The sequence below is a fragment of the Balaenoptera ricei genome, chromosome 10 (assembly GCF_028023285.1).
Source record: "Balaenoptera ricei isolate mBalRic1 chromosome 10, mBalRic1.hap2, whole genome shotgun sequence".
Taxonomy (NCBI): domain Eukaryota; kingdom Metazoa; phylum Chordata; class Mammalia; order Artiodactyla; family Balaenopteridae; genus Balaenoptera; species Balaenoptera ricei.
This window is the reverse complement of record NC_082648.1, coordinates 66,203,745-66,219,803: the sequence shown is the minus strand read 5'-3', so window position 1 is coordinate 66,219,803 and position 16,059 is coordinate 66,203,745. Positions and strand designations below refer to the sequence as shown.

General features: G+C 35.9%; 1 protein-coding gene across 2 annotated transcripts in view; it reads right to left on the bottom strand.

The window, feature by feature from the left end:
- Positions 1 to 16,059, bottom strand: part of SYT1 (synaptotagmin 1) — a 1,196,932-nt gene that overhangs the window by 885,311 nt on the left and 295,562 nt on the right. The window contains exon 1 of one of the 2 annotated variants that reach the window (XM_059934708.1): positions 7,296 to 7,325. The exons of the other annotated variant lie outside the window; for it this stretch is intronic. The gene's annotated coding sequence lies outside the window, so the exon portion shown is untranslated. Of the gene's footprint in view, positions 1 to 7,295; positions 7,326 to 16,059 lie in introns of those variants that run through there. 2 annotated transcript variants of the gene reach the window in all.

The window sequence follows — 16,059 nt, the reverse complement described above, 5'->3', positions numbered from 1 at the left end:
ATGCAGTTGTTCCAAAGTAATCCTTAATTTCTGCCTTCAAATCTTTGAGACTACAAAAAGTTAAAAGAAATTTTCTGTGTTCTGTCATTAATACCTTCATTAAATTTCTGAAACATTAACTTATTTCAACCAGACATCAAGGTAATGCTGTGCTAAAGTACACTATAAATACAATGAAACAGAGAAGAATTTAAATCTTTTAAACATGTCAAGGAATAATAGGAAAGTCCTGGAAATACATCTCAGTAAATTTGAAGGTGATTAATGCAAATATAAATATGAAGGTGATTAATGCAAAAACGGATCTAAAATCATAGTAAGTAATGAATAAGATTTGAGTAAAAGATGCAATTTAACAATAGAAAATGTCTCTAAAAATGAGTGTAAATAGTCTTAAATTACAACAGATGAGATTTAGATTATAAGAGTTACAATGGTCGTTTCTTGACCATTCCAATTTTAAACATAAATTGAAATTGTCTTCCAAGAGATATTTAAGAGAGTAGATGTCTCTGACTTAGGAATAGAAAACATGCATTGTAAGCATCTCTAAGGTATTTTCCAATCAGATTTATCGGCTACCTAATACAATAATTTTAAAGCAATACTGTTCCTTCCCCATCCTAAACATTCCTATTCCTAGTTTATGTTGAACTGCAACTGCAGGCTTATCTAAAAATAAATTTTTTAAAACTCTCAAAAGAGAATATTCTGTTTACTTCCCCAAAGAAATTCATAGTCCAAACTGTATTTCCAATTTCTCATAGATTTTTTTCACTTGGATATTCTACTTAAGCTTCAGATTCAGTATATTGCAAGCTCAATTCCCTTTCCCCAATCCTGTTTATTTTTCTGGCTTCCTTAATGCTACTACTGATTCTAGGATTAAGTCATCTTCAACTCCTTCTTCTCTTTACCTTCAAATTCTAATTAGTGACCAAGTCCTACTGGATCTGATTCTGAGGCTCATTTCCTTCTCATATTCTGCACTTAGATTGTCTTTACCATTCCCCCAAAATGTTGTCTTGGTTTCCCAACTTGTCTCCTTCAAAATCTCCCCCATTCCAATCCACGCTAGATCTTACTGTCAGATTAATATTATTGACTCTCCATTCTGACCTTGTAAGTCTTTTGTTCAAAATTTCCAATAGCTCTCCACTGAATACTAAACAGACCCAAATGTCTTCGCCTGGTATTCAACATTTCCCAAATTATTTTTTTTCAATTTTATTCCCATTACTTCCCTTTATACACCTCATTTCCCAGTTACAGCAAAATATTGCTTCTGATCCTTTGATTTATTGCTTCTGTGATCTGCTCATGTCTTGTGCTAGTAATGCCCTTCCTGCAGATCCATCATTAATCCAAAACCCATGAAATGTGCTGAAATACTATGTCCTCAGAACAGTTTTTCTTACTTTCCATCACATTCCACGCCTTTAGAAGTCAGCAATCTCTTCTCTGTATTCCAATAACATTTTTTTTAATTTCTAAATTATACTCGTCAGTTTTACCATTATTTTATCAATATACCCAAATCAATTTTATCATTATTTTGTGCACCTATCTCACCTACAGTAATGAAAACTCCTTTAAGAGAGGACATTTGATTCATCCTTACAATAGTGGATTCCTGGTATTTCCATATTAAATATGAATTTTATGTGAGGGCAAAATGACTTTTCTTCCCCTGCTTCCTATTTAAAGTAGAACTTTATATCACTTCAAGCAGCAAAAGTAGTCATGAAGCAAGATTTGACATCAATATTAGCTCATTTAGGATCTTAGTAGTAACAAGATTTATGAAAAAAAAAAAAAAGGGAAGATAATCAGTACTCCAACTTTTGAGGGGAGAGATCCCTGAGAAATGAAGTAGGACCTCAAAATCTCAGAGAATGAGCCTTGGAAAACACTGGTAGTTCAGGAATAATCTGTGTTCACATTTGAGTTGTCTGACTTTAAATTCTTTCCACTTTACCTACAGTGAAGTGATCTAATTTCATCATTAGCATCTGATGGAAGGAGAGACTGGTGGTGTTTGGGTTGAAAGTGGGAAGGGGGTCAATGAAAATTCTGAACAATCACAGACAGGAGTTTCTTGGGTTGATCATATATTCATTCCATTCTCATGACCCACTGAAGGTCTGCTACCTCTTGAGTAGAAATATGGGAACCTCCAACACTGAGCCATGGTCTAGAAGCTTTATCCATCCCTAGGGGAAGCATACCAGACTCATGAGCGTCTTCTACCCCTGGGTGAAGGATGGAGGAATGGAGAGTCTAGGTGTATGATGCCATTGGTATCATTTCCTTTTTTGATCTCTTATCCAATAAACAAACTTTTTTATAGTTTCCAATAATGATATCACAGTATATTAGTGGATAACACTGCAATCAACTATGAATATATCAGAGTTAGGCTACAGATGACATTCTACAGCATTTTTCTCTGGCTCCTATTTGTGACTACCATTTACTCTCCTTTACCTGTGCTATGGCACTATTGTCAACTCCATTCTTTGACTTCAAAAAACAATTGCACCCATAAAATAAAAATCAAAGGCAAACACTAAAACAATGAAACAAAGAAAACAATATTTACTAAGGTGTCTATGTGACTGAAAGTTTGGAGGAGATGAATATGGTTTTACATCAGAGGGGCAAAAACATCTTTAAATTGATTATTATTTCTTGGCCTTGGGCCACTATGAGATTTAGTGATTCCATGTAACCCATTCCTCCTTTCTCATCTCTTTCATGACAAAAGCAAAAACCTACAGACATAAACACAATAATGACACTAAGCTCCATTTCTTAATGCAGAGCAATTGAGCTCTTCATTGTCCCTGCTGTCAACTCTGCTTAGGTCTTCCCTTTACATGTCCAAAAATTCAGCAGAGGCTTTGAAATGACTACTTTGAAGATCCTGGTTAACTTCTTAGACCATACAAAGTGTTTCATCTTTTTTATCTATAAGCATCTGAGATAATGGGGGATTGAAGCCAAAGAAGAATTTTTACTTTGTACTGACACTAGTCTAAGAACTGTAAGTATATTAACTAGTTTAATTCCACAGTTCTCCTATAAGATTGGCATTATCATTACCTCTTTTTTGCAGACAAGGGTACTGAAATATGGAAAAATGAAAGAACTTTCCCACTGTTACCTGGCAAGAAAGTGACAGAATTATGAAGAAGGCAGATATTTTTTTAGTCAGGAGAGGCTAGATTTTGCTATAGTAAATTAATTAATAAATCAATTCCGAATTTCAGCAACTTGATCCAACAGTCCTTGGCATCAACTTATCTCCTCTGCATAGATATTAAATTGGAATAATTTGGAAACAGCAAATCATATTGAAATGTAAGCCTGTGTGAGTGAGCCTGATTTTAAGAAATCCCTATTATGTGTAGCCACAATTTCCAAGGACCTGTTTACCTACCCATTTGAAAATCACTCTCTTATATAAAAGTAAAATGATTCTTAGCTTCCTCACCCACAGAGTCACTAGAGTATGGCATAGGATTAGCACATCAAAGATAATCTAGTAGAAAAAAAGACTGTGCACAGGATTGAAAAAAACTGTGTTGGGTTCAAATCCGAGCTCCACCCTTGACTGAGGATATGGCCTTATGTTAGTTATTGAACTCTTCTGGGTTTCAACTTTATCGTCTACAAAATGAGGATAATGATGCTGTCTCAACAGAATTGTTGCCAAGAATAAATAAATTAAATAATATGTGCTAAGTGGCTAAGAAATTGCCTGGTTTGGGGTGTGCAATTGTCTTGGGTTCAAATCCTAGCTCTGACATCTGATGTGTATATGACATGAGGGCAGTTACTAATTTCCTAACATTTGAAATGGTAATAATAATACCGATGTGAATCTCATAGAGTTATGGGAAGCTTAGAGATAAAATATAGAAAGGTTATAGTTGAACAACTGACATATAGCAGGAGCTTAATATGTGGTTGATCTGAATAGTTAATGTTATCATTTCTTACATCTGTAGGAGACAAAGTCCATGATACTTCTAAATCTTTTTTTGAGGTATTATTAATTACCCCTGACTTCAATCAGCTTAAACCTCAAATAAAATAATCACACATTATTCTTCTCTTTTAAATCCCTTTACTGACTCACCAGTGCCTTCTGTGCAACATTTTAATTCCTATCTCTAACATTTCATGTATCGGCACAGCAGGCTTACTAAGCTGCTCTGATTCCTTCCTATATAGGTTTCTGGGCACAAGGAGGACTCAGATCATTAAGGCAAAGAGTATGCTGGATGCTGTATAGAAAATCGAGATAACCAGTTCCTGCAATTTGACTTCTCAAGTTGACTTGTTATATAATATAGAATTGATTGTTCGGTTCCCCCATCATTTTCTCCTTGCTCAGAAACTCAAATGCCCTCCTTCCATTTTTCTCTCCCTTCACATTTTTCTACAGCTGTCTTAATTGGAATAGCTCTGGAGCTTAATTAAAACAATGAGTATCTAGTTTACACAATTTGTCCAGATGAATAATATAACCTTGCAGTGATTATTTATTGATGTGGGCGTTAAACTCGGGCACTCTCAACTGCAGAGGGCTAAACAACATTTTCCCTTTTAAATACCTTGATATCCTTGTTGAAGGATTTCATTAATATAAGGAGACAAGAACAACACAACAAACCTCTGGGTCTGAACTGTTATACAGCCTAATGAGAAGGAAGAGAGAGGTAAAATCTGTCCACATAAATCTGTGATGCATCCGCAGAGTATTAGACCTTTTTATTAAAGCATAGAGTTACTGAATATTTTGTAAAAGCATTATAGATTTAACTAAAATATGATATGCTTACATCTTATTTGTGTTGATCACTATAGTTAGCTGCACAGTGATAAGTTATTTTTGCAGTGACTATTTAGAACTAGGAATTAACTAGTTACCGGGTTAATAGAGAAGATTTGAGAGAAGACTAAAAGATGAAAAGGAATTTTCAGGGAAGGGAGAAGAATTTTTCAACCTGAAGGAACATTATGGCCAAAGATCCTAAGGCTGAAATGAGGCTGGAATGGCAAAGAGTGGTTTGATCCCCTAGAACTTTGTGTTCCACACTTACGAATCTTGGGCTTTATCTTAAATGAAATGACGCTCTAAGTCATCCAGTAGAAAAGCGTCTAAAGGACCAGAAATCTCACAATTTACAACAAAATATGGCTATGAAAGCAAGGTGAGCTCAGTATGCAAAAGGAACACAGAAAAACTCACCTAATGTCAACCTGGTGTATCAGGAAATGACCTTCTGAGAAAGTGGCTTTGATCCTAAGACCTGACGGCTGAGGAAGAAAGGTGGAGAGATTATGAAGGACATTTCTCATAGAAGGGAAAACATGCAATGACCTGGCAAAGGGAGAGCGGGGTACATTAGGTCTGCAGCTGTGCAGTGGGCAGTGGAAGTCTGGTGAGGGGCAAGAGATGAAGTGGGATAGGTGAGCAAGGTTTGAACCAAGATGGCTGTTAACTACCATAGGTACTATTAAGTTTATTCTAGCGCCAGTGAGAACAATGAAGGGAATTTCTTCTCTCTTGCCCTCACTGTTCTCTTCCATTTACGGTCAACACAGATAAGAAAAACCACTCTTAACACGCTGGATTTGCTTCTTCAACATATATTTCTTACTAAGCACTTGCTTTGTACTAGGCAGGGTATTAGGCAAGAACACAGGCAATACACTCATTCCTGTCTTCCATCTGTTCAATTATTTTTTATTAAGGGTCTACCAAGTCATGTGGGCTAGGGATACACAATGGGGGAAATGCAGGTATGGCCTCTGCTCATATGGAGCTTTAATGAAGCTGTGTGTTACTCTAGAGAGGGGCTTATAGTGCTTGGAAACAGAAAGGAGAGGCACCTAAGGAGATTTCTGTCTCTGTGTACTATCTATGGCAGGGGGTAGGGGGGAGATAAAAAGTATTGTCAAGACAGATTTTTCCAGTGGTGAATAGGAGAAAGAGAAGCTTTACCAGGACAAGGAGAAAGAAAAAACATGTGGAGGTGTTCAGGAACTGCTTTAAAGGACATCAACTCTACAATCAACTCTAGGACAAAACCTGTGAACACGGGAGAAGAGTTCAAAAAGGTTCCTCTCTACTTCACAGAAAGAACCAGATTTATTCCTTTGTTAAATATAAAACGAGTTACATTTTTAAAATTAAAAAAAATTTTTTTTGAAGTATAGTTGGTTTACAATGTGTTAGTTTCTGGTGTACAACAAAGTGATTCATATATATATATACATACATATATACATATTCACATATATATTCTTTTTCATTATAAATTATTACAAGATACTGAATATATAAAACCAGTCACATTAATTGACATTAGGTTAAACTTGACAGGATCTGGGAACTGGAATAGGAGGCACTACTATTTTCATCTTAAATGGCTTTATTTCTATACCACTAATAGAGAGTAAATCAAAGGTTTATAAGGGTTCTGCAGCTGGTACAGGGAAGCATCATGCAGATAACTATTTTTATTTAAATCAGTGTGCTGTATTCATAGAGAATAGGGCAGGATGGTGCAGCTGCAAGAAGGAATTTAAAATTAGAGCAGCTTCAATAGTGCTGTTCACAATTTCATCCAAATTCCTGAGCCTTGCCCTATAGTAAGCTTTTTTTTTTTTTGCATTTGTGATATGTGTGCATATGCATGTACACACATTTAATACATCATGGGAAATTGAAACTAAACTGCTCTGGAGTCTGAAAATAAAATTACTGTCTGTTGGATAATAATCTCTCTCTCTCTCTCCTTATGTCCATAGCTTCATAGTCATGTCAAAACTGCTACCTCATAGCTGCTGCTTCTACAGATAAGCACCATCATTCAACTTCCAGTACCTGAACAGGTACTGTTTATTTCACATACAACAGAATTACAAAAACTTTCCTGCAGTGTTACCTGACCAAAAATAATTGCTGCATTTCAGAGTTGCTTACGTAACCCAGATGTCCTAGATTTCTCCAGGTTTCAAGGGTCATCTTTTCCTTTAAAGCCCAAGTAAGGAGGGTCCAAATTCTCACCCTGCTTAACTAGAGGGTTCTGGGTTTTGACTGGGTTTCCTTCTTCATACATTTCTGGGAATCTTCACAGATGCCCTAGGTCAGATGAATAATAATATACAGCCTTTCTTACCAGGGTATGGTCCACTTCAATGATAATATCATTGCCTTATATCTGCAGACCGTTTACAAAGCACTGGCTCATTCATCATCTCATTTATCCTCACATTACCTTGGGCACAATGCTACTCAGACGCTAACGACACACAGGTTTAATGGTGGCTTGGCTCTACGTTTTAGCATTCCCAAGCCTGGGCTCAACCACATACCACATTGTCTCAAGTCGTGTGAGGTCGTTACAGTCAAATGAGCTAATACGTGTGAGAAAGTACTGAAAAGGATAAAGTATGTTCCAAAGAGAATGTTGTTGTTTTACTTTGTTGTTGTGTTTGACGTAGTTAAAGGCGTGCGGGGCCAGGCTCTCCCTTCTGTTTCCTTCTTTGGATAACAATCAGATTAATCTCTCTGCGTGTGGCATCTGTTACACTGCCAAGCATACGGAGAGGCTTTATGCTGAAAATTCCTTTGCTTATAGTCCTGGGCATTGCATTGTGATAGTGTTTGAAGTTTCTTAGCTCAAGGGAGAACTCATGCAGCTTGACAATCCTGGCTGTGGTACATATTTCTGCAGACTGCCCAGCCCCCTCTTGGCCAGGCTCTCAGAATCTCTGGGGAGAGTAGTCCAGCCATTGGGAAACTTAGCAAAACAACAAGGCCACTGATTGATTTGGGAAGTGACAAGTGTGTCAGGATTCCCCTGTGGGAAGCTGTGGAAATCTGGCTTGTCCAAACATCCTTGGCAACTGTTACAATGTCTTTTCAATTGTGGTTAAGTTGTAGTCTGGTTGACTAATTCAAGAGGAACTCATGCATCGCCCAATTTTCTGCCAGCGGTGCAGAGAAACATCCAGTAATAAGCTCATGGAAGTAAGGACCATTTGCTTTACAGTCTCACAAAGGCCACAATTAGAATGCTTCCTTCCAGGCTTCCCTGGTGGCGCAGTGGTTGAGAATCTGCCTGCCAATGCAGGGGACACGGGTTCAAGCCCTGTTCTGGGAAGATCCCACATGCCGCGGAGCAACTGGGCCCGTGAGCCACAACTACTGAGCCTGCGTGTCTGGAGCCTGTGCTCCGCAACAAGAGAGGCCACAATAGTGAGAGGCCCGCGCACCGCGATGAAGAGTGGCCCCCGCTCGCTGCAACTAGAGAAAGCCCTCACACAGAGACGAAGACCCAACACAGCCAAAAAATATATATAAATAAATAAATAAAAATTTAAAATAAAAAAAAACAACAGCCTTCTGTGTTAAAAAAAAAAAAAAAAATGCTTCCTTCCATCACAGTCAGGTATATGGACTAAATCACCCCGAGAGTAAAGGGGTGACTCTGTAGGGAACACTGGCAGCTCCGAAATAGCTTGGGTCTGGAAATGATATCAAAAGAAGAATTTGTCTCCAATAAATGTGCACTCCATCCTTCAGTGTATTCACTTTATGCCAAACAGTTTCTTCTTTAATGATCTTCCTCTCTCCAATGCAATTTACCTGTAGTTCCTCAACATATTCACACGAACCACGCTTCTAATTCTGACTCATAATTTTAGTCTCACCCCCTGCCTTTCATTAACGATGACCTAAATAATGAAAACTCTCTTCTGAATATCTTTCTTCAGGAAAGATATTTCACAACAGTTTTTGGCTCAGTTCCATTTTACTTAAATGAGGTAAAAAAAAAAATTATGAAACAACTCATTATTTATGTGCACTTGATTTCTTTATAAATATATGTAAAGTATTTAAATGAATAATGTATGTATTTAAGAACTCTTTGTAAATACTTTATAGGAGAGAACTATTAAGATTAGATTTAAGTTAATGAAAGGAGGAAAAAAGCTAAGCAGAAAAATATTATCGCCCATAAATGAAAATATATAGTTCATAAATCATAACTAAAATGCCTACATTGATGTTAATAGTATATAATTCTACAAATGTTATTTTCAATAGTTACATATACTTTTTCTTTTTAATTAATTTATTTCTTCACACATAACTGAACTCTATTATCCTCTAATCTTACCAGGTGTGAAGGAGAGGGGAATATATTTTTTAACGTTTCTAGGGAGAAATAAATATATTAAAAGAGAGATTGCTAAATTAGAGTACCTACTTCCCATAGCATATCAAAATCTAGAGTTTTGTGTTTAAAACTACAACTGGCTTGTAATCTTTAAGAAAACTTCTCTCACCGTTTACTAGATATTCAAATATAATCATCATGAAAACCATTATCATCATCAATATCAACCAATTTTCTCTTTATCCTACGTGAAAGAAAAATCCATGTTGCCTGAAACACTAAAATGTTCCAAAACGCGGCTAATTGAAAGACACAGAGCTACACTCTCATGAATCTGTTTGAGAGAAAAAAAAAAAAAAAACAATAATTAAGAATAAGGTAAAACATAAAAGTAAGATGATATGGCTTAGAAATTAATCAATGACTCCTAGCGGTCATGTGTATTTGTCATGTTTGCTTAGCCCCAAATCATTTGAATGACTTTTGGGGAGGCGGCGATTTCTCACACTGTGAGTTCTATCCTTCTCAAGGACTATCCCAGGACTCACTGTGCCAGCCTTTCTCGCTGCTAGGACATAGGCAGGTGACCTAGATTCTGTCGGTTAGACACACCTGTGTGAGGCAGCCAGCAGAAACAAGAGGACTGTTTATGAGACAAGCAGGGAAAAACAAGAAGTAGACATGTGCAGAGCCCATCCTTCAGTGAGTCATGGGGTCGGGGAGTAAGACCTTTCGAGAGCAGCAGCAGTGGCAGTCTGTGGTCTTGACAGTATTAACACCGTAGATACTGACCATGTGGCCTCAGAACTATGCTATTTGTGTGGGCTGGGGACAACAGTGATTTCTACCACCGTTCATGAGGCATAGTTGGGGATTCTTCCTGGCTAGTCTTTGTCTCTCTGGAAGATACTTTGGCTGACCTAACAAACTTTAATAAATTTCTGTCTTGTTTTCCCCTGAGAACTTTGACTGACACACTAAGCAACCATTTTCTCATTGTATTTGAAACTTCCCAGTCCATTGTTTAGTATAATCTTAAAATCATCATCCAGGGGTCACCCTCTTTCATAATATTTGAATGCCCTCTTACCTGCTCTTCTTTCTTCTTCAAAGCACTAATCACCTTTAAGCAAAGTTTATATTTATTATATTTAATACTTTTTGCTTGTCTAACCAAATCTTCCTCTGAAATGTAAGTTCCATAGGGCCAGGAATTGTACTCTATTTGGCATATTGATGTATCACAAAAGGGTCAGGCACATGGTTGGGGCTCAGTAAATATGTCTGAGTGAATGAATTAACAGAATAAGTTAATCTGTCTTTGTGCTTCTAGAGATTCTACGAAGAGATTGGTCCTACTGGCATTTTTAAATAGAAGTATGCTAGAATAGTTTCTTCATTTTTTCTCCAGATTCCTTGGCCTTTAGGTGAGCCCAGGAACTTAGATCAAGTGAATCTTAAATGTAAATGTAGGAGATTCCCCTCCCTTCCACTAATTTGCCCTAATCGGAGGAAAATCCGTATCACTATCCTGCTTTTCCTGTGCTAAAATACTTTGCTATTATTATACAGATGCTCTCCTGAATGTCCTCATGCCTACCTACCAATGGTCTATATAAAAATGTCTTATCATTAAAATAGCATTATCAAATGCTTAGTATTCCAAATAAATACATTATTCAGACAAGTCCACTATTAGATCAAAATAAGTGGCAGGAAAAAATTTGAAGTGAGTTGACATCAAAACAACTAGGAAGCATTTACTCAATAAAATTGATCGAAAGTGGAAAGCTATTAAATATTTTAAAACTATGTTCAGAAGTAAAACATATGCTTTTTTAGGAAGTTTATGAATTTAGCCTCATTCATATGAACATGAAACAATTTTCTTTCAGCATGATTCACAATTGGATCAGGTTTCTTTTCTCTTCCATAATAGAATGCAAAGTACTTTCCAAGGAGTTGGAGAAGACATCTACCAAGTTTTCTGCCAAGTACAGAATACTGACAATTAATACAATTTATTTTGTTAAGGACCTCATAAGTTGGAGAGGGAAAGAAAAGGAAATAGAAAAAAAGGAAGAATATAAATATGTTTATTGATATCATTATGGGTCAGAAATTGTGCTAGGTGCTCTATATATGTTCTTTTTCATCCCCCTCATAGCTCCAAGAGAAAGGTATTATTATTGCTGACTGAGAAAACTGAGTAGTTGAGAATCATCTGAGTCCATGCAGCTAGTAAATGGGACACAGAAAAATCTGACTTTCAAGCTGTTGATGTTTGAATTGCACTGCACTGACAAGCCAAAGATAAGGCTAATGAAAAACTGCCATTAGGGCCTCTCTTGCCTCTCATTGATGATAAGAGAAATAATCTCTTACATAGACTTGAAAACTCCCAAAGGACTTGGAGAAAACTACTGGCATGTTTTAGTCATGGCAGCTGTCATGGCACAAGTGAATTGTGATTAAAAAAAAAAAAAAAAAAAGGAATGCTGATTATTCAAATCCTAAGAGAATAAAATGGACCAAAAGTTTAAATTTAATTTAAAAACATATTTTTGTCCCTGGCAATCTAATTGCATTGTTGGACTTGATTCTTTTATTAATATAAATAGAAAATCAGGTAACACAGCAAAAGAGAAAAGTGAAATAATGAAACTACATAACTTTGTTTACTTCATAAACATCATAAACTAGCTCCTAAAATTTCATTTCTTGGTAAACAACTCTCTTTTTGGTTTTATGAAGTACTGCTTATAAACAAAATCTTCATTTGAATAACAAGTTCACCTTTATGAAATTTCCCATGTTAAGTCAAACTAATTTTCTCCCCAGAGAGACTTCCTGTCCCAGCATGACCTAAGCCCATAATATATATATACTCTTTTGGTTCCCAAAGAGACTAATCAAACTGCATCAATTTGTGATACTCAAAATCTGACTTTCATGAGAAAAATTTATAAATTTGTGTTTGCAAGTGTAATTAATATTATGGTTCATGTCCACTGAATCTTTAAGAAGTTGTTACTGAAGATGTTATTTAAAAAATATTCTTACATCATAGGACATTTTCCATAAAACCTATATATTCCAAGAAATATATCAACAAAAGGAGGAATATATTCCATTATACAAATCTATGACTTTTAAGAATGTTTTGTGCATCAGTTCAAATACTCTTTTGTCTAAAAAACAAACAAAAAGGTACTCAGAGTATTCAAGTGTGGCTGATATTTTTTCCAATTGACTGAATGATAGATCACAATGTGTCACCGACATTTCAAAACCAAAGCATGAGCCAGAGATTGAGCTTATTACCAAAGCCTAATAAATTCCCTCTAAATTAATTTTTGACTAATCACACACACACACACAAAAATAAATATATTTATTATATCACAAATTAGCAATATATTTTCTCTGTCATTAAAAATCAGCCATAAAACAGATGAACAACTATTTCGGGGTTTTTTTAACAGAAAAGAAGAAAATGAAATTCATAAGAGACAAGATATCACTTTTCCTGAAGGTTAATTTTATAATGTTTCATATGAACCGAAGTCCTAACCATCTCAGTGAACTATAAATATGTCTTTTGCCACCACCCACCTCATTCTAGTGTTACTTATTCTTACACATAATAAATAGGTGAATTTCAAAGATCTATTTGAATAAATTATTTGAACATTTGGGAGCTATTCATATATGAATATATTAGTATCACTGGGAGCATGAAATGGCTCTACTTCTGCTGGGATGCTCCTACACTCTGTCAAATTCAAGTTCCCTACTGTGATTTTTAAAAAACACTCTTAACTCCTCAACATTCAATGTGTTCTGTGGAATAGTAGTAGTACCAAAGAGCTTGTTAGAAATGCAGACTCCTGGGCCCATTCCCAAATTACTGAACCCAAATCTATAATTTAAAAAAACCTCCAGGTTATCCATATAGACATAAAAGAACAAAGAGTATCAATTACTATGTAACTAGACTCAAATGCTTTGGTTATCCTGTTCTAACAGGAAACTCAGAACCAGTGGAGAAATGCGTAGCATCAGATGGTGGCGGTAATGTGGGGGGTTGAAATTTGGGAAACCAAGAGCTTCTAGATTCTTCTTATTCCTCTTTCTTAAGTATACCAGTACTAATTTCGTATATTGTTGCACTGTGTGACAGTCTGATCTTATAATTTAGGAATGTTTACACCTTGATTATTGCATTTTATACATCAGAGTTGAGAGATTAAACATTTGGAAGTCAGTGTGGCAACACGGAAAGGCATTCTTTCAATATTTAGAGTCAGAGATAAAGGATTTTGAGTTCTGAATCAGTATTCTTAATAGCTCTGCGCCAGCCGAATCTTTGGAGTTTCAGTTTCTTTGTTTGAAAAGTAGAAGGAAGCTAATAGCCTCAGCTCCTAAAGGCCAGTCTCCAGTTCTTGCCTTACAGGCCCTTCCAACTCAGTAAAGGAGAACCTGCCTCAGGTCAAATCCCTCACGCACTGTGAATATCCCTGCCTTCCTCATCTTCCACGAGAGAAAACTCTCTGCTTTTAAAGAACTCATGTGATTAGGCTAGGGTCAATGGATAATTTCTCTGTTTTCAAGTCAACTGTGCCATATACATAACTTAATACACATATCCAGAGAAAACCATAATTTGAAAAGATACATACACCCCAGTATTCACTGCAGCACTATTTACAATAGCCAGGACATGGAAGCAACCTAAATGTCCATCGACAGAGGAATGGATAAAGAAGATGTGGCATGTATATATACAATGGAATATTACTCAGCCATAAAAAAGAATGAAATAATGCCATTTGCAGCAACATGGATGGACCTAGAGATTGTCATACTGAGTAAGTTAAGTCAGACAGAGAAAGACAAATATCATTGATATTGCTTATATGTGGAATCTTAAAAATGGTACAAATGAACTTATTTATAAAACAGAAATAGAGTCACCAATGTAAAAAGCAAACTTATGGTTACAAAGGGGGAAGGGGGGGAGGCATAAATTGGGAGATTGGGATTGACATATACACACTACTATACATAAAATAGATAACTAATAGGAACCTACTGTATAGCACAGGGAACTCTACTCAGTACTCTGTAATGACCTACATGGGAATAGAATCTAAAAAAGAGTGGATAGATGTATATGTATAACTGATTCACTTTGCTGCACAGTAGAAACTAACACAACATTGTAAATCAACTATACTCCAATAAAAAGTAATTTTAAAAAGACATAATAATAAGAGTAAAGGAGATCAAATTCACAGATCCAAGGATTATGCAGTGTGTATTCCAGAAGGATGTGAAAACTTGGGGGACATCTTAGAATCTGGCCTACCATACCAGACAGAAAATATAAAATTCTGCCCAAAATGTATCAGATTTTAGACATAAAATCTAAAACTATAAACTTCTTGAAGAAAACATTAGAGAAAATCTTCCCAATATCAGGGTAGGTAAAGGTTTCTAAGGCAGGACACCCTAAAACACTAACCAACTTTAAATTTAAAAAATAAAAAATTAAATTTTAATAATATTTTAAAATTCTGCTTTTTGAGAGATATATTTAGAAAAATGAAAAGGCAAGCTACAGGTTGGAGAATTATATTCAAATTATATGTCTGACAAAGGTCTTATATTCAGACTATATAAAGAACTCATGAAATAATATAAGAACAAACGTCTAATAAGAACATGAAAAGATACTCAGAATAATGATTTATAGTAATGATTTCATGATGATCCTACTACACACCCACAAAAAAGTCTAAAGTTAAAAACATTGACAATACACAGTGTTGTCAAAGATGTGGAACAACTGGAACTCTCCTACATTCCAGATAGGGATATAAAATAGTACAACCACTTTTGAAAACAGTCGGCAGTTTTTCATTAAAAAGAAAAACATACACTACCAACTGACCTAGCAATCCCATTTCCACGCATGTTTGCAAGACAAATGGAAACACACATCTACACAAAGATTTTTACATGATTATTCACTGTAGCTTTGTTCATAATAGCCCAAACTGAGAGCAACTCAAACGTTCATTAACAGCCGAATGGATATTAATTTTCTATCGTAACAAATTACAACAAACTCAGTGGTTTAAAACAACACCTCTGTGTTGGCTTATAGCTCTGTAGGTCAGAAGTCCAGGCAGATGCCAGTAAATTATTTGCAGAAGGCCAAAATCAAGGTGATGGCCAGACTGAGTTCTTAATCTGAAGGCCCTGGGTAAGAATTTTCTTGCAAGATCATTCAGTTTGTTAACAAAACTCAGTTTCTTGTAGTTCTAAAACTGAAGTTTTCATCAGCGAGCTGTTGATGCAGGGTCCCTCTCAATTTCTAAAGGCTACCCACATTCCATGGTATGTGCCCATTCCATCTTTAAAGCCGGAAATGGCAAGTAATACCTTCTCATGTTTTGAATCTCTAAATTCTGTTCTGCAACCAGCCAGAGAAAATCCTCTTCTTTTAAAGGGCTCCCATGCTTCATTTCAGCTTACCAGGAATAATCCCCTTCTGTCATATAATGTAATATAATTGTAGGAGTGATACCTCATCATATACACAGGTTCCACCCACACTCAGATTGGGGCTGATTATACAAGAGTGAGAGTCATTGGGAGACATTCTTAGAATTATGCCTGTATCTTTAAGTAAACCAAATGGTAAATCCCTATCATGAAATACTACTCAGCAATAAAAAAGAACAGACTACTGATGCATACAACAATGATTAAACTATATATAAAAAACATTATGAAAAAAAAAAAACCACCACAACATTATGCACAATGAAAGAGACCAGATATAAAA